We start from the raw sequence: 12,816 nt of genomic DNA on the forward strand, positions 1-12,816 counted from the left end.
GTGTGACCACAGGATGCAGATTCTGCAAGTCTGTGCAAGGTACCCGGGCAGCTCCCATGACACTTACATCCTGAGACACTCCCAGGTGCCGGGGCTCTTCAGTGCTTCAGCCCGGCTGGATGGATGGCTGCTGGGTGACAAGGGCTATCCTCTCAAAAGGTGGCTCATGACGCCTCTCCGCCTCCCAAACATATAGGCCGAGCAGCGGTACAACAAGGGCCACACCTCCACAAGGGCGGTGTAGAGAGGGCCATAGGTCTTCTCAAGATATGCTTCCAATGCCTGGACCGTTCTGGGGGCGCACTGTAATACCACCCAGATTGTGTGTCACTGATAGTGGTTGCATGCTGCGCTCTCCACAACCTGGTGCTGGAAAGGGGGGAAGCAGTGGAGGAAAAGATCTTGACACAGCTGCTCAGCAGCAGATGATGAGTCCAGTAGTGAGTCCGAAGACGAGCACAGTCAGGAGAACGCTGAGGGGATAGACACTGAACTGAGCAACCTCCAGGGAGGCAGGGACACCCAGGAGGCTTTGATCCAGCGCTCCTTCAGCTAGCCTACCAAATAAGAAACACCACCACATGCCAGGGCTGCAGGCTCCATACTCGATACATGACAGGAGCATTTGCTTGATCAATAACATGCACTATGTGTCATTTCAATGATATTTAATGAGAAACAAGTCAATCATAACATCATGGGTTACCCTGCACCTGCAGAACAAATGAAGCACCCAGAGGCTTGTTGTACAAAAACACATTTAATGATATGGTGCCTGCCGTACATTATACAAAAGAAATTGAGAGGTGTTATCCATCACATCAATGAACAATTAACGTAAAAGTGGGGGAAACAAATATCACCCGTGATCAGGCCGTGTTGTGTTTAAGGTGCTTTAAGTTTTCGCTTGCAGGTGCCACGTCTAGGTGTTCCCCCGTCACTGGCACCAGCATTGGAGACAGCCTGCTGACTCTGCTGTCCTGTTGGCCTTGATGACCTTGGCAGGCGTCTTCTGGCCCGTGGAGCCTGTGCTGGCCCCGCCTGGGATGGAGTGGCCAGTGCCACGGCTGGCATCTTCCCAATCGCTGCAGCCTCATCGGATGCCACGGTCACTGGCAGACGGGCAGAGGAGCTGCTGGGGTCATCTGGAGCACCCTGAGAGAAGCCCACAGAGACGATAGGCAGATCATGTGCCAACGTGAGGTCGCTGTGGGCCTCCCTGCTCACCATTGATGGATGGGCACCTAACTGGGATACAGGGTGCCCAATCCATCTCACACACAGACACTGACCAGCTGAAGTCATTGCCAGTGTGAGGGCTGCAGATCCGAGCGCATTCCCAGGAGGCCCTGTTTCAGCTCCTGGAGCAGCCTCTCCCTGAGAGTCGCCACTCTCTCCATGGAGGAGGCACTGTGCTCGGCCATGAGGGTCATTGAATTGCTCATGCTCCGCCAGGACTCCTCCACAACGGAGACCATGGCACACATTCCCTCATGTATCTCCACTAGATCCTCCCGCACACCCTGCTGGACTTGCAGCATCTGCTGCCTCAGGGACAGCTTCAGACATCATCAACAGCCACCAACTGAGCATGTTCCTGGTCCCCAGCACTCCTCCAACAGCCGGCACTCTGGGCACTCTCTGCCTCTGATTGAACCTCAAGTGAGTGTGAAGTGCCCTCACCAATGTGCTCTGAGGTACTAGCTGCCAATCTAATGCCCACCAAGGTGCTAGTATCTGCGCTGGTACCTGCTTGGCAGAGAGAGTGTGATGCAGGAACGTTCCGTTTGGCGCTGTCCTCTGGGGTCAGTAGTGGGCCTTCAGGCTCCTCACCCTTGCTGGTGAGCCTGAAAGGAAGAACAAGGACATGTCATTAGTTGAAGTCATTACACTTTTACTGTGCATGTCTGGCACCTGAATGAGACAGAGATATCCATGAGCCCTCATCTTTCCATTACCAATGGGGATTCCAGGTTCAAGGCTCAAATCACATCAATATAGAGACTACAGTGGAATGGTTGCTATTATAGACATTCTGACCTCAGTGCACTGCACTCTTACCTCCCTGTGGCACCCCAACCTCACCGCAGCCGGTTGACCTAGGTACATGGCGCCTCTCCAGCTCCAGGGCCTCCACCTCATATCGAGTGAGGATGAGTGGGTGGGGTGGTCCCCCGCCAGTCCGCAACCTCTCTGCATTGTTATGGGATGTTCTCTCCTGAAAGGAGAGAGGAGCATTGATTAGTCCACCCTGTCCTTGCATTGACATTGCAGCCTGGCCAACCCCACCTGAGGAACATGTCGCAGGGCTCAACCGATTCGTGACCCTGGAGCTACAAGACACTCATTCCGAGCAGCCAGGGGTCACCCCCTTGCCCAGATGCTGCCTCATTGACATTTGCCACTCACTCTCTAAGATCTCTGAGGTCTAAGGGGGGGAATGGGCAGCTCCTGACTGCTGTGCTAAGGGACCCATGCCAACCCGGGACTCACCCTTCCTGATCGCAGGAGATCATTGAAGCGCTTCTGGCACTGCACCCATGTGCGTCTCACCACATCATGGGAGCTGACCCTGGGTGCCACCTCCTCCCAGGCTCTTTTGGTGAGGAGAGGGGGGCCTCCTCCTCCCGTCCCTGGGGACAAGGATTTCTCGCTGTGCTGCCACCTCCTCCAGGAGCGCGGTGAGGTGCTCGTCAGAGCAACGCAGGGCCGAACGCCCCGCCAACCTGCCCTCCCGCCTGTCATGCCCACCCACAATGCTATCCATCACGAGGTCAACGTCCTTCACTGGCAGACTTCCACTGGCTGCTGTGGCCACATTTGAATCGGCCGCCAGGTCGACATTGGACGCGGCGGACATGGAGCAGCCACCCCCACCCACCCCTTCTCGCTCATTCCACAGCTGTGTCTTCCGCTGGGTGGGAACTTAATTGGCCCGCCTGCGTAAAATCGCGGTGTGGAGCCAATCGTGGACAGCGGTTGGGTTCTTGACAGCCCCCGCCTGCCCCTGCCAAGCCCGCCCAACAAGGGAAAAATTCTGGCCAATGAACGTTCTAGACGAGGCTTCAAAATATATTCATAGAGCCATAGAACCATAGAACACTACAGCACAGAAAACAGGCCATTCGGCCCTTCTAGTCTGTGCCGAAATATTATTCCGCTAGTCCCATTGACCTGCACCTAGCCCATAACCCTCCATACCTCTCCCATCCATGTATCTATCTAATTTATTCTAAAAACTTAAGAGTGAGCCCACATTTACCACGTCAGATGGTAGCTCGTTTCACACTCTCACCACTCTCTGAGTGAAGAAGTTCCCCCTAATGTTCCCCCTAAACCTTTCCCCTTTCACCCTAAAACCATGTCCTCTCGTGTTTATTTCTCTTAATCTAAGTGGAAAGAGCCTACTCGCATTTACTCTGTCTATACCCCTCACAATTTTGTAAACTTCTATCAAATCTCCCCTCATTCTTCTACGCTCCAAGGAATAAAGTCCTAACCTGTTTAATCTTTCCCTGTAACTCAACTCCTTAAGACCCAGCAACATCCTAGTAAATCTTCTCTGCACTCTCTCAATCTTACTGATATCCTTCCTGTAGTTAGGCGACCAGAACTGCACACAATACTCCAAAGTTGGCCTCACCAATGTCTTATACAACCTCACCATAACATCCCAACTCTTATATTCAACACTTTGATTTATGAAGGCCAGTATGCCAAAAGCTTTCTTTACAACCTTGTCTACCTGTGACGCCACTTTCAGGGAATTATGTATCTGAACTCCCAGATCCCTTTTAAAATTTCAAATCTCTGTATTTCTCACTGAAAACTAGTGCGCTGGATGTAATTCACCTTTGTAAATTGATCAGTCGATTCAACCACTCAAAATAACAGGATAAAGGGAATGAAAAAGTAGAATAATCCTTGCAAGCTCAATTTATCTATTTATTGCATTTCACAGAATCATGGTGTTCTTACAGCACAGGAGGCCATTCAGCCCATCTGAACAATAATTGTAATTAGGCAAAGGTTCTTAGCCCTGAAATAGAAAGTACAATTTTATGATACCTTTAAAGTTTCTTGTAAAATTGAATAAACAATTAATAAGCAAAATGAAAACAAAAATATTGCTTTGGTAACATTGAAAACATTCATCTCTGCAGATTGCTGTTAGTTAAAGTTTCCATTAAAGACACAAGACAAATGGTGTCACATTAGATCAGTTGATAGCACTTTAGTCTGTATCAGAAGATGATAGGTTCAAGCTCCATTTCAACACCTAAACAATAATCCAGATGAAGCTGATACACCAGTACAGTATTTATGGAGTACTGCATTTCTACAGGTGCTGCTAAAATGAGGCCCTATTGTCTGTTCTTGTGCACATTGAAGATTGTAGAACAGCTGTATTGTCTGGTCACTTTTCCATCCTCAAAAAGCAGCACTTAAAAGAGATTCATCATCAGTTCGTCCAGTGGCTGAATTCTTGCTACCTGGAAAATGTTTGCTATCACACACTTCAAAATAATTCCTCGTAAATGCTTTGGGATAAGGCAAAATATAAACGCATCTTTACGTTTCTGTTATTGATAATATATGCTTTGTATTAAGCGGCTATGAAATGAAGTTAGGTGTTCAAATCTGATTATTACATGCCATTTCGTGTGAATCATTCCTTATCATTTCCTCTTCATGTCGGAGTTTAGGGTATAAATTTAGAAATATTTAAGTTTTAAAATATGTATTTTTTTAAGATTACATAACTGCTAAAGCTATGAATTATTTCTCATTAAGTCTTCAAATCCTAAGTAACAGTAAAACCTTAGTATAGAAGTCAAAATCTAGGATGTTTTTATGCTAGACTTTTAGGCCAATTTTACTTACCCTAAGAAGCATGAACAACAACTGCCATAGTTTCACCATCATCATGAGACTCTAACCTGTGCCCATTAAATTACAATGGGCTGGATAGATTCAACAGCACAGTGGAGTCTCCATCTATTCTGCACATTAGATTACTAAGGATTTGATAGAGAACTTATTGTCAAAAGACCACTTTAACTAGGAATTGAAGAAAGACATCAGATGAAGCTGCTGTTTCTCGTTTCCATGCTATTGAGGTCTGGATGGATACTTTAATACATACAGTTGCATATCTTTCTGATTGCTGTTAGGTAAATAGAGATTAATGAAAACATAGCCACTATCACTCAGAACTGGATTACTGCACCTCTCCCCAGCCTGCATTGGATTACCAATCCCTTGTAGCATGCTTTGAATTATAGAGAAATGCTATTGTAACTTTGTCAATCTAGTAATAGTCGAAGATCACAGCCATTTGATACCCCTTGCTGCAATACATTATTGAGTTTCCCTCCATACATTCAGGTGTAATTCCTAAAGATGACCCAATAAATGTGTCCTTCATGTAATTAAAACCCTTAATGCTTATTTTATTTCATTAGGGATTGTCTGCAGAGTTTCCACATTTATATAAAATACTATTTTATTTAGTTCAGTCCAGTCTTCTTCAACACTCTGACCTAAGAAAAGAGCAGTATTTTGAAACACTTTGAACCGGATTTTCGCCACAATGGACAGCCTCCCTGTCGTGGCGAAAATGGCAGACGAGCCCGTAAATTCTAAGTCCTGCCCCAAGCTTGGAACTTCCTATTTTCACGGAGGTGGGACTGGAGTTGGGCTGGGGTTCCTGCATGTATGGTTTAGGAAGGCAGCTGGCCACTTAAATGACCAGCTGCCGCCACGAAAGTGGGATTTTGGTAGACCAGGAGAGTGAAACTTGAGTGTGCAGAATAGACAAGGTAAAGGGATATGAGGGTCCAAGGGGTGTGGGTGGGAGTTGGGGGCTGGAGGGCTTCTTCTGTTTTAATCTTTTTTTAGTTTAATTCAACAAAAGAGCCTGAGCGCAGAGGCAAGCCTACCGCCCAGTGTGCCTCCACGCCCAGCAGACTCCACACCTCATTCTCAGGGTGGTGGACCTGGCTTCCAATCCAGTCCACCCCCTCTTCCCCCCACCCTGCAATGAAAATTTCGGGTGGCTATTTTTAAGGGCGTGTTAACAGAGCCGAGATTTCTCCCGTATCAGGACACGGAAGCAAAAATCTGGGCCCTCATTTCCTACTTCTTCAAAAGTTCAAAAGGAAAATTAAAATACTAAATACTGAAATACTGTAAAGAGTAGGAATTTAGTTAGATGACACTAAATTAAGTACTATTTGGACAGCAATTATTCAGTCACATGACAATCAAGGTATAATCAAATTAATATAACATGTTCAGTTCTAAAAACATTCAATGTGTTCAAATATGTAAATTTGATTTAGATGGACTATTTTTTATCAGAAAATACATTTCCAAATTATGAAGTGTATGAATTATTTTCAAAGGTTAGGGGGTTGGGGGGGGGAACCTTATTGATTACCAAAGTACTGAAATGCAAAAAACAAAAACCATGCAAATTGCTTGTCCAACTATCCGGTCTTTCCCCACAGACAGAAGAAAAGCCACAGTTGCCAAAACAAACACCATCTCGCAGAATCCTGGGAACTGGCAAGGATTCGCAACTTTTCCTAATGACATCCACAGCTGGATCATTGAGATAATAAAGTCATTAAATGCTCAACACAGCCAATACAGCAGTCCTGAGTGACTCATCCCAGCAGAGGAAAAGGCTACCTGCCAAGGAAGTACGAGAGGATGGCCTGGTCTGGAACATTAGGATAAAAGATTAATGAGAGGACGAATGAAGTCATTTACCCACCATGATGGTTTGCAAACATAAATTATTAAAACTAAATTGGGAAAATCTAACCCCTCTTTATATAATATTCCTCCAACTGTTGCATTTCCACAGCAGGTTGTTATAGATTGCACATTTAAATTAGATAAGAGATTATAATCTTTAGTAGATGGCCACAATATTCAGAGTACTGTAAGTGAAGTACCTGAACCACTGGTTACCCTTTCTTGGTTCACTCCTTTCTTTTCCACATAGAGTAGGCTCTACGCTTCGGGTCTCTCTCTATTCCTACAACCTCTTTTCTTTTCTCAGCAGAGCACTCAGAAGCCAGGGTTCCTACAGGACCTCTCCCTGGGTCAACAGAAGCAAGGTAAAAGTTGTGGATCAGATTGCTAACATCCTGTTAAACTTCTCCTGAAATCATCGAAGGAAGACTGCTGAGGGAAGGGAAACCGAGAAGAGGTGGAGAGTGATTTGTTCCTTGCATAGGAGCATGCCAGCTCTGTATTCTGTGGCCTACAGGGTTTAATGTCTTGTACGACACGATACATATTCTATAAGGGTTCCCACAATGAATGGATCCCATTTATTGATCCCATTTATAGAACTTAGATGATTATTAACACCATTTAGCCACCAGCTGAAGATGGTGTACATTTAAGCTCCTGATTTTAAAAATTGGTAAAACTATAAATGTCAAAATTCTTCTATGTTAATACAAAGATTTCTTGGAAGAAAGTTTTTGCTGGTGATTAAAAAGAAATTCTAGACATTAATGGCAATTGTGAACTCTGCCAGCAGTAAATGAAATCAAAATACACAGAACTGCTAGATTTCAATATATTTTGGCCAGCAGCACTTCAAAGTGTCACTAGTTTTTACATCAGCTTGGTTCCAGATGGAAAGTAGCACTTTTGTTCTTAATGCTTCTTTTGATGGCTTTAATGCCATGTCACATTTTTTTGACTTGGGTTTACTGCATGAGCAATAAATGCCCACTGCTATTGGATCAAAAAAAAAACTGAGCTAATTAAGAGGAGAGTACCCATCAAGTTAAGAATGTATCCCATATTCTGATAGTTCAAAGCCCATGCAATGCCAGCACTGAAGTCACTGTTTATTTTGTATATGCTGAAATCTGAGCAATGTATTTTGACAGATTAAAAAATAACTTTAATGATTTTTAAGTACAATGCTGGTTTATGTATCTTTTACAATAGCCTGGTTTTCTTTACATTATATTGTTACTTTATTTTAAAGGAACATTGGGACATAGTTTCATTTGTAGATCAATATTATATTGATAAATTTAACCTTTCAAGTTGCAAATGTTTTGCACAAGTACATCAATGACAGGACGACCAATGGGCAATATGTTGGGGAACATTCTTAAAACTGATTGCAATCCAGCAGAAAAAGATGCACAATATTGCATGCATCTCGTGTATATGTGACATTAATTGTTGTGGAGGAAAAATCAGTAATAAAACAGGTCAGCAATGAAATGATTGTACTCACTGGTGACCACAAAGAAAGCTGCCTACAAAGATGTAGTGATATCAGTGGTGTATATTTCACCATTCCTGTTGTTAATTTCAATCTGGTATCACCTGAAGGGGAACACTGGCATCCAGCAACAGTGATGTCATCATAAAGACTGAGCAGCCAATCACATTGCAGAATTATCACAGACAGCAAATCAAGAAGTAAACACTAATTATCCTTCACTTTTTAATAGTTTTACAGTGAGCATGATAAAGATGGGGAGGTACACAGGCGATTAAGGTAGAGGATGAAATAACATAAACAAACTTGCCTTTAAAAAAAATTAAAAACCTACTTGTTTTATCATAATGGAGAAATTTGACAATCCACAAATATACAATTAGTTTTTTCAGGGCCTGGAAGGTTATTCAACTGTAATTACAAACTTGGTATGTCATTAAAAACCCAGTTATGTCTTTTTCAATAAGGCATAACTTTTTCAAGAGTTTTTACAGCAAGGCTAATAGCAAAGATGTGGAAATTCACTGCAATTCAAATCATTTCAAAAGATTTTCATCAGTGAGGACTTCAACCACATACCCTGTGGAGGAATAGGGAATCATTGCTTGGAAATTCTGGATTTCTGCATTTAATTACATTCATGGGAACGTCAGAAGTTACTGTCAGTTTCACAGTTGTAATATCAATGGACACCGGTAGTTGTGCCATCATTACAACAGCAAAATCCAGGCCTTTGTCGCATCCATAATACAGTAGCTGCATTTAAAACCCATGGAGTTGAAAATACATAAACTTTTTTGGAAATAGAAAATGATCGCTGTTCTGACTTTTCATAGACTCATTCCACCTAGTTACGTTCTTAGCATATCCCTCAATCCTGTCTATCTCCAGAAACATATTGAATTTTCCCCTGTACTCAATTGTGCTATATGTATTACTTGACTTATTTAGCAAATTATTTGAGAACTATGTTACCTTTTGGATGAAAAAGTTCTGCCAGTCTTTCTTTCTCAATTTATTAGTTTTATATGTTCCCAATATATGTTCCCTGGTAAATGAACCCTTCACCATGGCAATAAATTTGCTTGTAGCCCATTTAATCAATTCCCCTCTTAATTTTAGCAACTTACATTGGACTTTGAAGTTTCCTATTTTCTAAACCAAGAATGCCCAATTTTCTTAACCTTTCCTCTAAACAAATTCCTTACACCTGAATTATCTTTGTTGCTCAGATTTGCATCCTCCTGAACTTCTGAAAGTATATCTATCCTATAATGAGGTATCTAGAACTGCACCTAGTTCTACCTCTCGAGCCTGGCCAATGTCTAAAACAAATCAATACTACCTCTTAGAATTGTACTTAAAGATTGATTAAAGCAACACAGTACCTTATTAGCATTTTTACTACAGCTAAATGTTTATGTTGGTTTCATTGATCTATCAACCCCACACCAATTCTGTTTTGATTCAGCACTTTGTACCCCATACCATGGAGCCCGCCTTTGGTTTCCTTGCTTCCATGGGATAGTATGTACTCCTTGGGGTCAACAATAAGGTGGCATTTTCAGTGGCGTAAATTGCTGAGGGACTGAATTCATTCTTTCTGGGTCAGTTCTGTTCTCCTGTCTTTCCTGGATTCTGTAAATGAAAATGTTCTCTCCAGTGCTTTTCCCATCACTCAGGCTGTTCAATTCATTGCTCATATGACACAATCTGGATTGAAAAAAAATTGCTGGAAATTGAAGAGATGATCATAAAAATAGTCTGTGGCATTTAAAACTTTTAAGGAAGTTTGAATCAAGAAATGTTACTCAAAAAGCAATTTTGGTACAACTCCTGAAGATCTCATCATAGATGTGGTCAACAATTTACCATCTGCTGCTGTTTGAAGGTAGGGATTCAGAATGTGAAGCCTTTTACCAATATGGTTAGACAATTGATTAGATGGCTCTGCTGACTGGCTATCCATATTTTACACTCATGTCATGTTACTATGTAGCTTATGTAAGGAATGGTTCCTAACACTCAGGTAAGGTGGGGGGTTGGTGCTTTGGGGTGATCTTGCCATTGGGAAAGGTGGAGGGAAGCCCATGTCCTGACCCTACAAGGAAACTAAAACAATACTTAAGAAAAATTAACTGCCATTTACAAAACACAAATTAGTATATGCTCAATTATTCAAGGCAAATCCTATCTGACAAACTTGATAAAATTCTTTGATGAAGTGACAGGATATTGATGAAGTTAGTTCAGTTGATGCTGTGTATATGAACTTTCAGGAAGTACCATATTAGCAAAATTGAAGCCCATGAAATTCATGACCAATGTAGATATGAAATTGGTTGAGGTACAGAGAGCAGAAAGCAGTGGCGAATGATTGTTTTTCAGGCTGGAGGAAAACATACAGTGGTGTTCCCCACTGCTCCTCTTGATATTTATTAATAACCTGGGCTTGGATATAAACTACATAATTTCAAAGTTTTCAGATGACACAAAAGTTGGAAATGTAAAGAATGAGGAGAATGACAGTTGACTTCAGGATGGTATAGACCAGGCTTCCCAAATAGTGGGTCGTGGCCCCCAACTGCAGTTGCGAGACCAGATTTTGGGGTCACAAGCTCCGAGGCAGCAATAGCTGCCATGGAGCTTGGACAGAGTGTCAATAGCTGCAAGGCCCCCTTAAATCCTTGGGTTTTTTTTCCTAATGGTGGGCATGATCTAACTGACAGATCATCGTAATCTGATGTGTAATATACCTTTAAGAAGAATGTTATAATGGAATATCAATATGCAATAGCAGAGTAGCGGAGACTACCTTAGTAGTCAGTGGTCAGTAGTCAGCAGTGTGTAGTCTAGAGTTAGAGTCTGTAATGTAGAGACAGGGTTTGAGTTGTAAGCACACAAGTATAACTGCTGAGTTCCTTTGTAAATAAGTAGAATGTGTTCTACATAAAAACTGTCTGCTGATCTATTCTGTCTATACTCGGCCATCCCAAAACAAGGGTGTAACCCGGATCCATTAATCCAACTAAACTAGTGACCAGGATTCAACAAACTGGCATTGAAGAAAAAGCAAGGAAGGACGAGTAAAAAAAGCAAGACAAAGCAAGGAAGGAAATCAAGTGAACCAAAATCGGGCCATACCTCACACGGTAATTGTAAGTAGAATTTCCACACTAATTGTCAAAGCAGTCCCCTTGAAGCATGCCACAGTTTGGAAGAGTTGATTCTTTTGACCCAACCACGGATGATTGGTCTCATTATGTTGAACGCCTTGCGTTTTTTTTCCAAGCTAACAACATTGCAATGGAGGAGAAGAGGCGAGCAATTCTCTTATCCATGTGTGGAAGTAAGATCTATAGATTGATTCAAAGTTTGACAGTACCCAGCCCCAGATTCGAGAAGTTTTGATGAATTAGTGAACCTTGTGAAGAGTCATTACCAGCCCAAGCCCTTGGTAATGATGCAACGATTCAAATTTAACTCAAAAAATAGAGTCCCAGGGAGACAGTTGCTCGTTATGTGACAAGTCTGAAACAGTTAACAGAATATTGCCAGTTTGGTACATCTATAAATGATATGCTTAGAGGTTGTTTGGTGTACGGTATAAATGAAGATACGATTCAGAAGAGGTTACTGCCTGAAATAAATTTAGATTTTCAGAAGGTGCTAGAAATAGCACAGGCCATGGAAAACGCAGTGAGGGACTTGAAAGCCATATAGGGAGCGCAAAATTGCACCGTGCTCCACATTGGGCTGGAAGCCCCATCCAAAAAGGGTGCAAAAATGCACAGCTCTGATGAGAAGTAAGGTGCAGCCACTGCTTGCAGACAAATAAAAAGAAATGACTTAGCAGTGAAAACATGGAATAATGGTAACAGAGGTGGAGGCAGGAAACCTTGTGATGAATAGGAGTTTTAAAAAATCAAATGTTTTTTCTGTCATCAAAATGGACACCTCATGAGACATTGCAAGGATAGAATCAGGCAGACTTTCAGTCAAAAGAAAAAAACCCATAAGATCCATAATGCAGAAGAGCCTGAAATAACAGATTCAGATATTTATTTGTTGTATAATTTAAAGGTAGGAAGAACAGAACCAATCTATGTAACAGTGAGGATGAATGATAGACTTATCAGAATGGAGGTGGACACAGAAGCTTCCACTATGGTAATAGGTGAGCATAGCTTCAAATACCTGAAATATGGGGAATGTAAATTAAATTTGGAAGAAACAGATGCTAAATTGAAAACTTACACAGGAGAAGACATCAAAATCAAAGCATAAGCTGGGTTACTGTACAGTACAAAAGTCAATTAGCAAAATTACCCTTGGTGGTGGTAACAGGCGAGGGGCCAAGCCTCCTTGCATGAAACTGGTTGAAAGAAATTAACTTGGATTGACCTGGAAATCTGGTTGCAAACATTGATGCACTTAGTCGTTTGCCTTTGAAAGGAAACAATGAGGATGTTCCAGTTCCTCAAGAACTCATTTTATTATTGAACTTCTTAGATTCATCACCGGTATGTGCTAGGCGGATCAGAGATTGG

This window comes from Cetorhinus maximus, chromosome 20, assembly GCF_964194155.1.
Source record: "Cetorhinus maximus chromosome 20, sCetMax3.hap1.1, whole genome shotgun sequence".
NCBI classification, from domain to species: domain Eukaryota; kingdom Metazoa; phylum Chordata; class Chondrichthyes; order Lamniformes; family Cetorhinidae; genus Cetorhinus; species Cetorhinus maximus.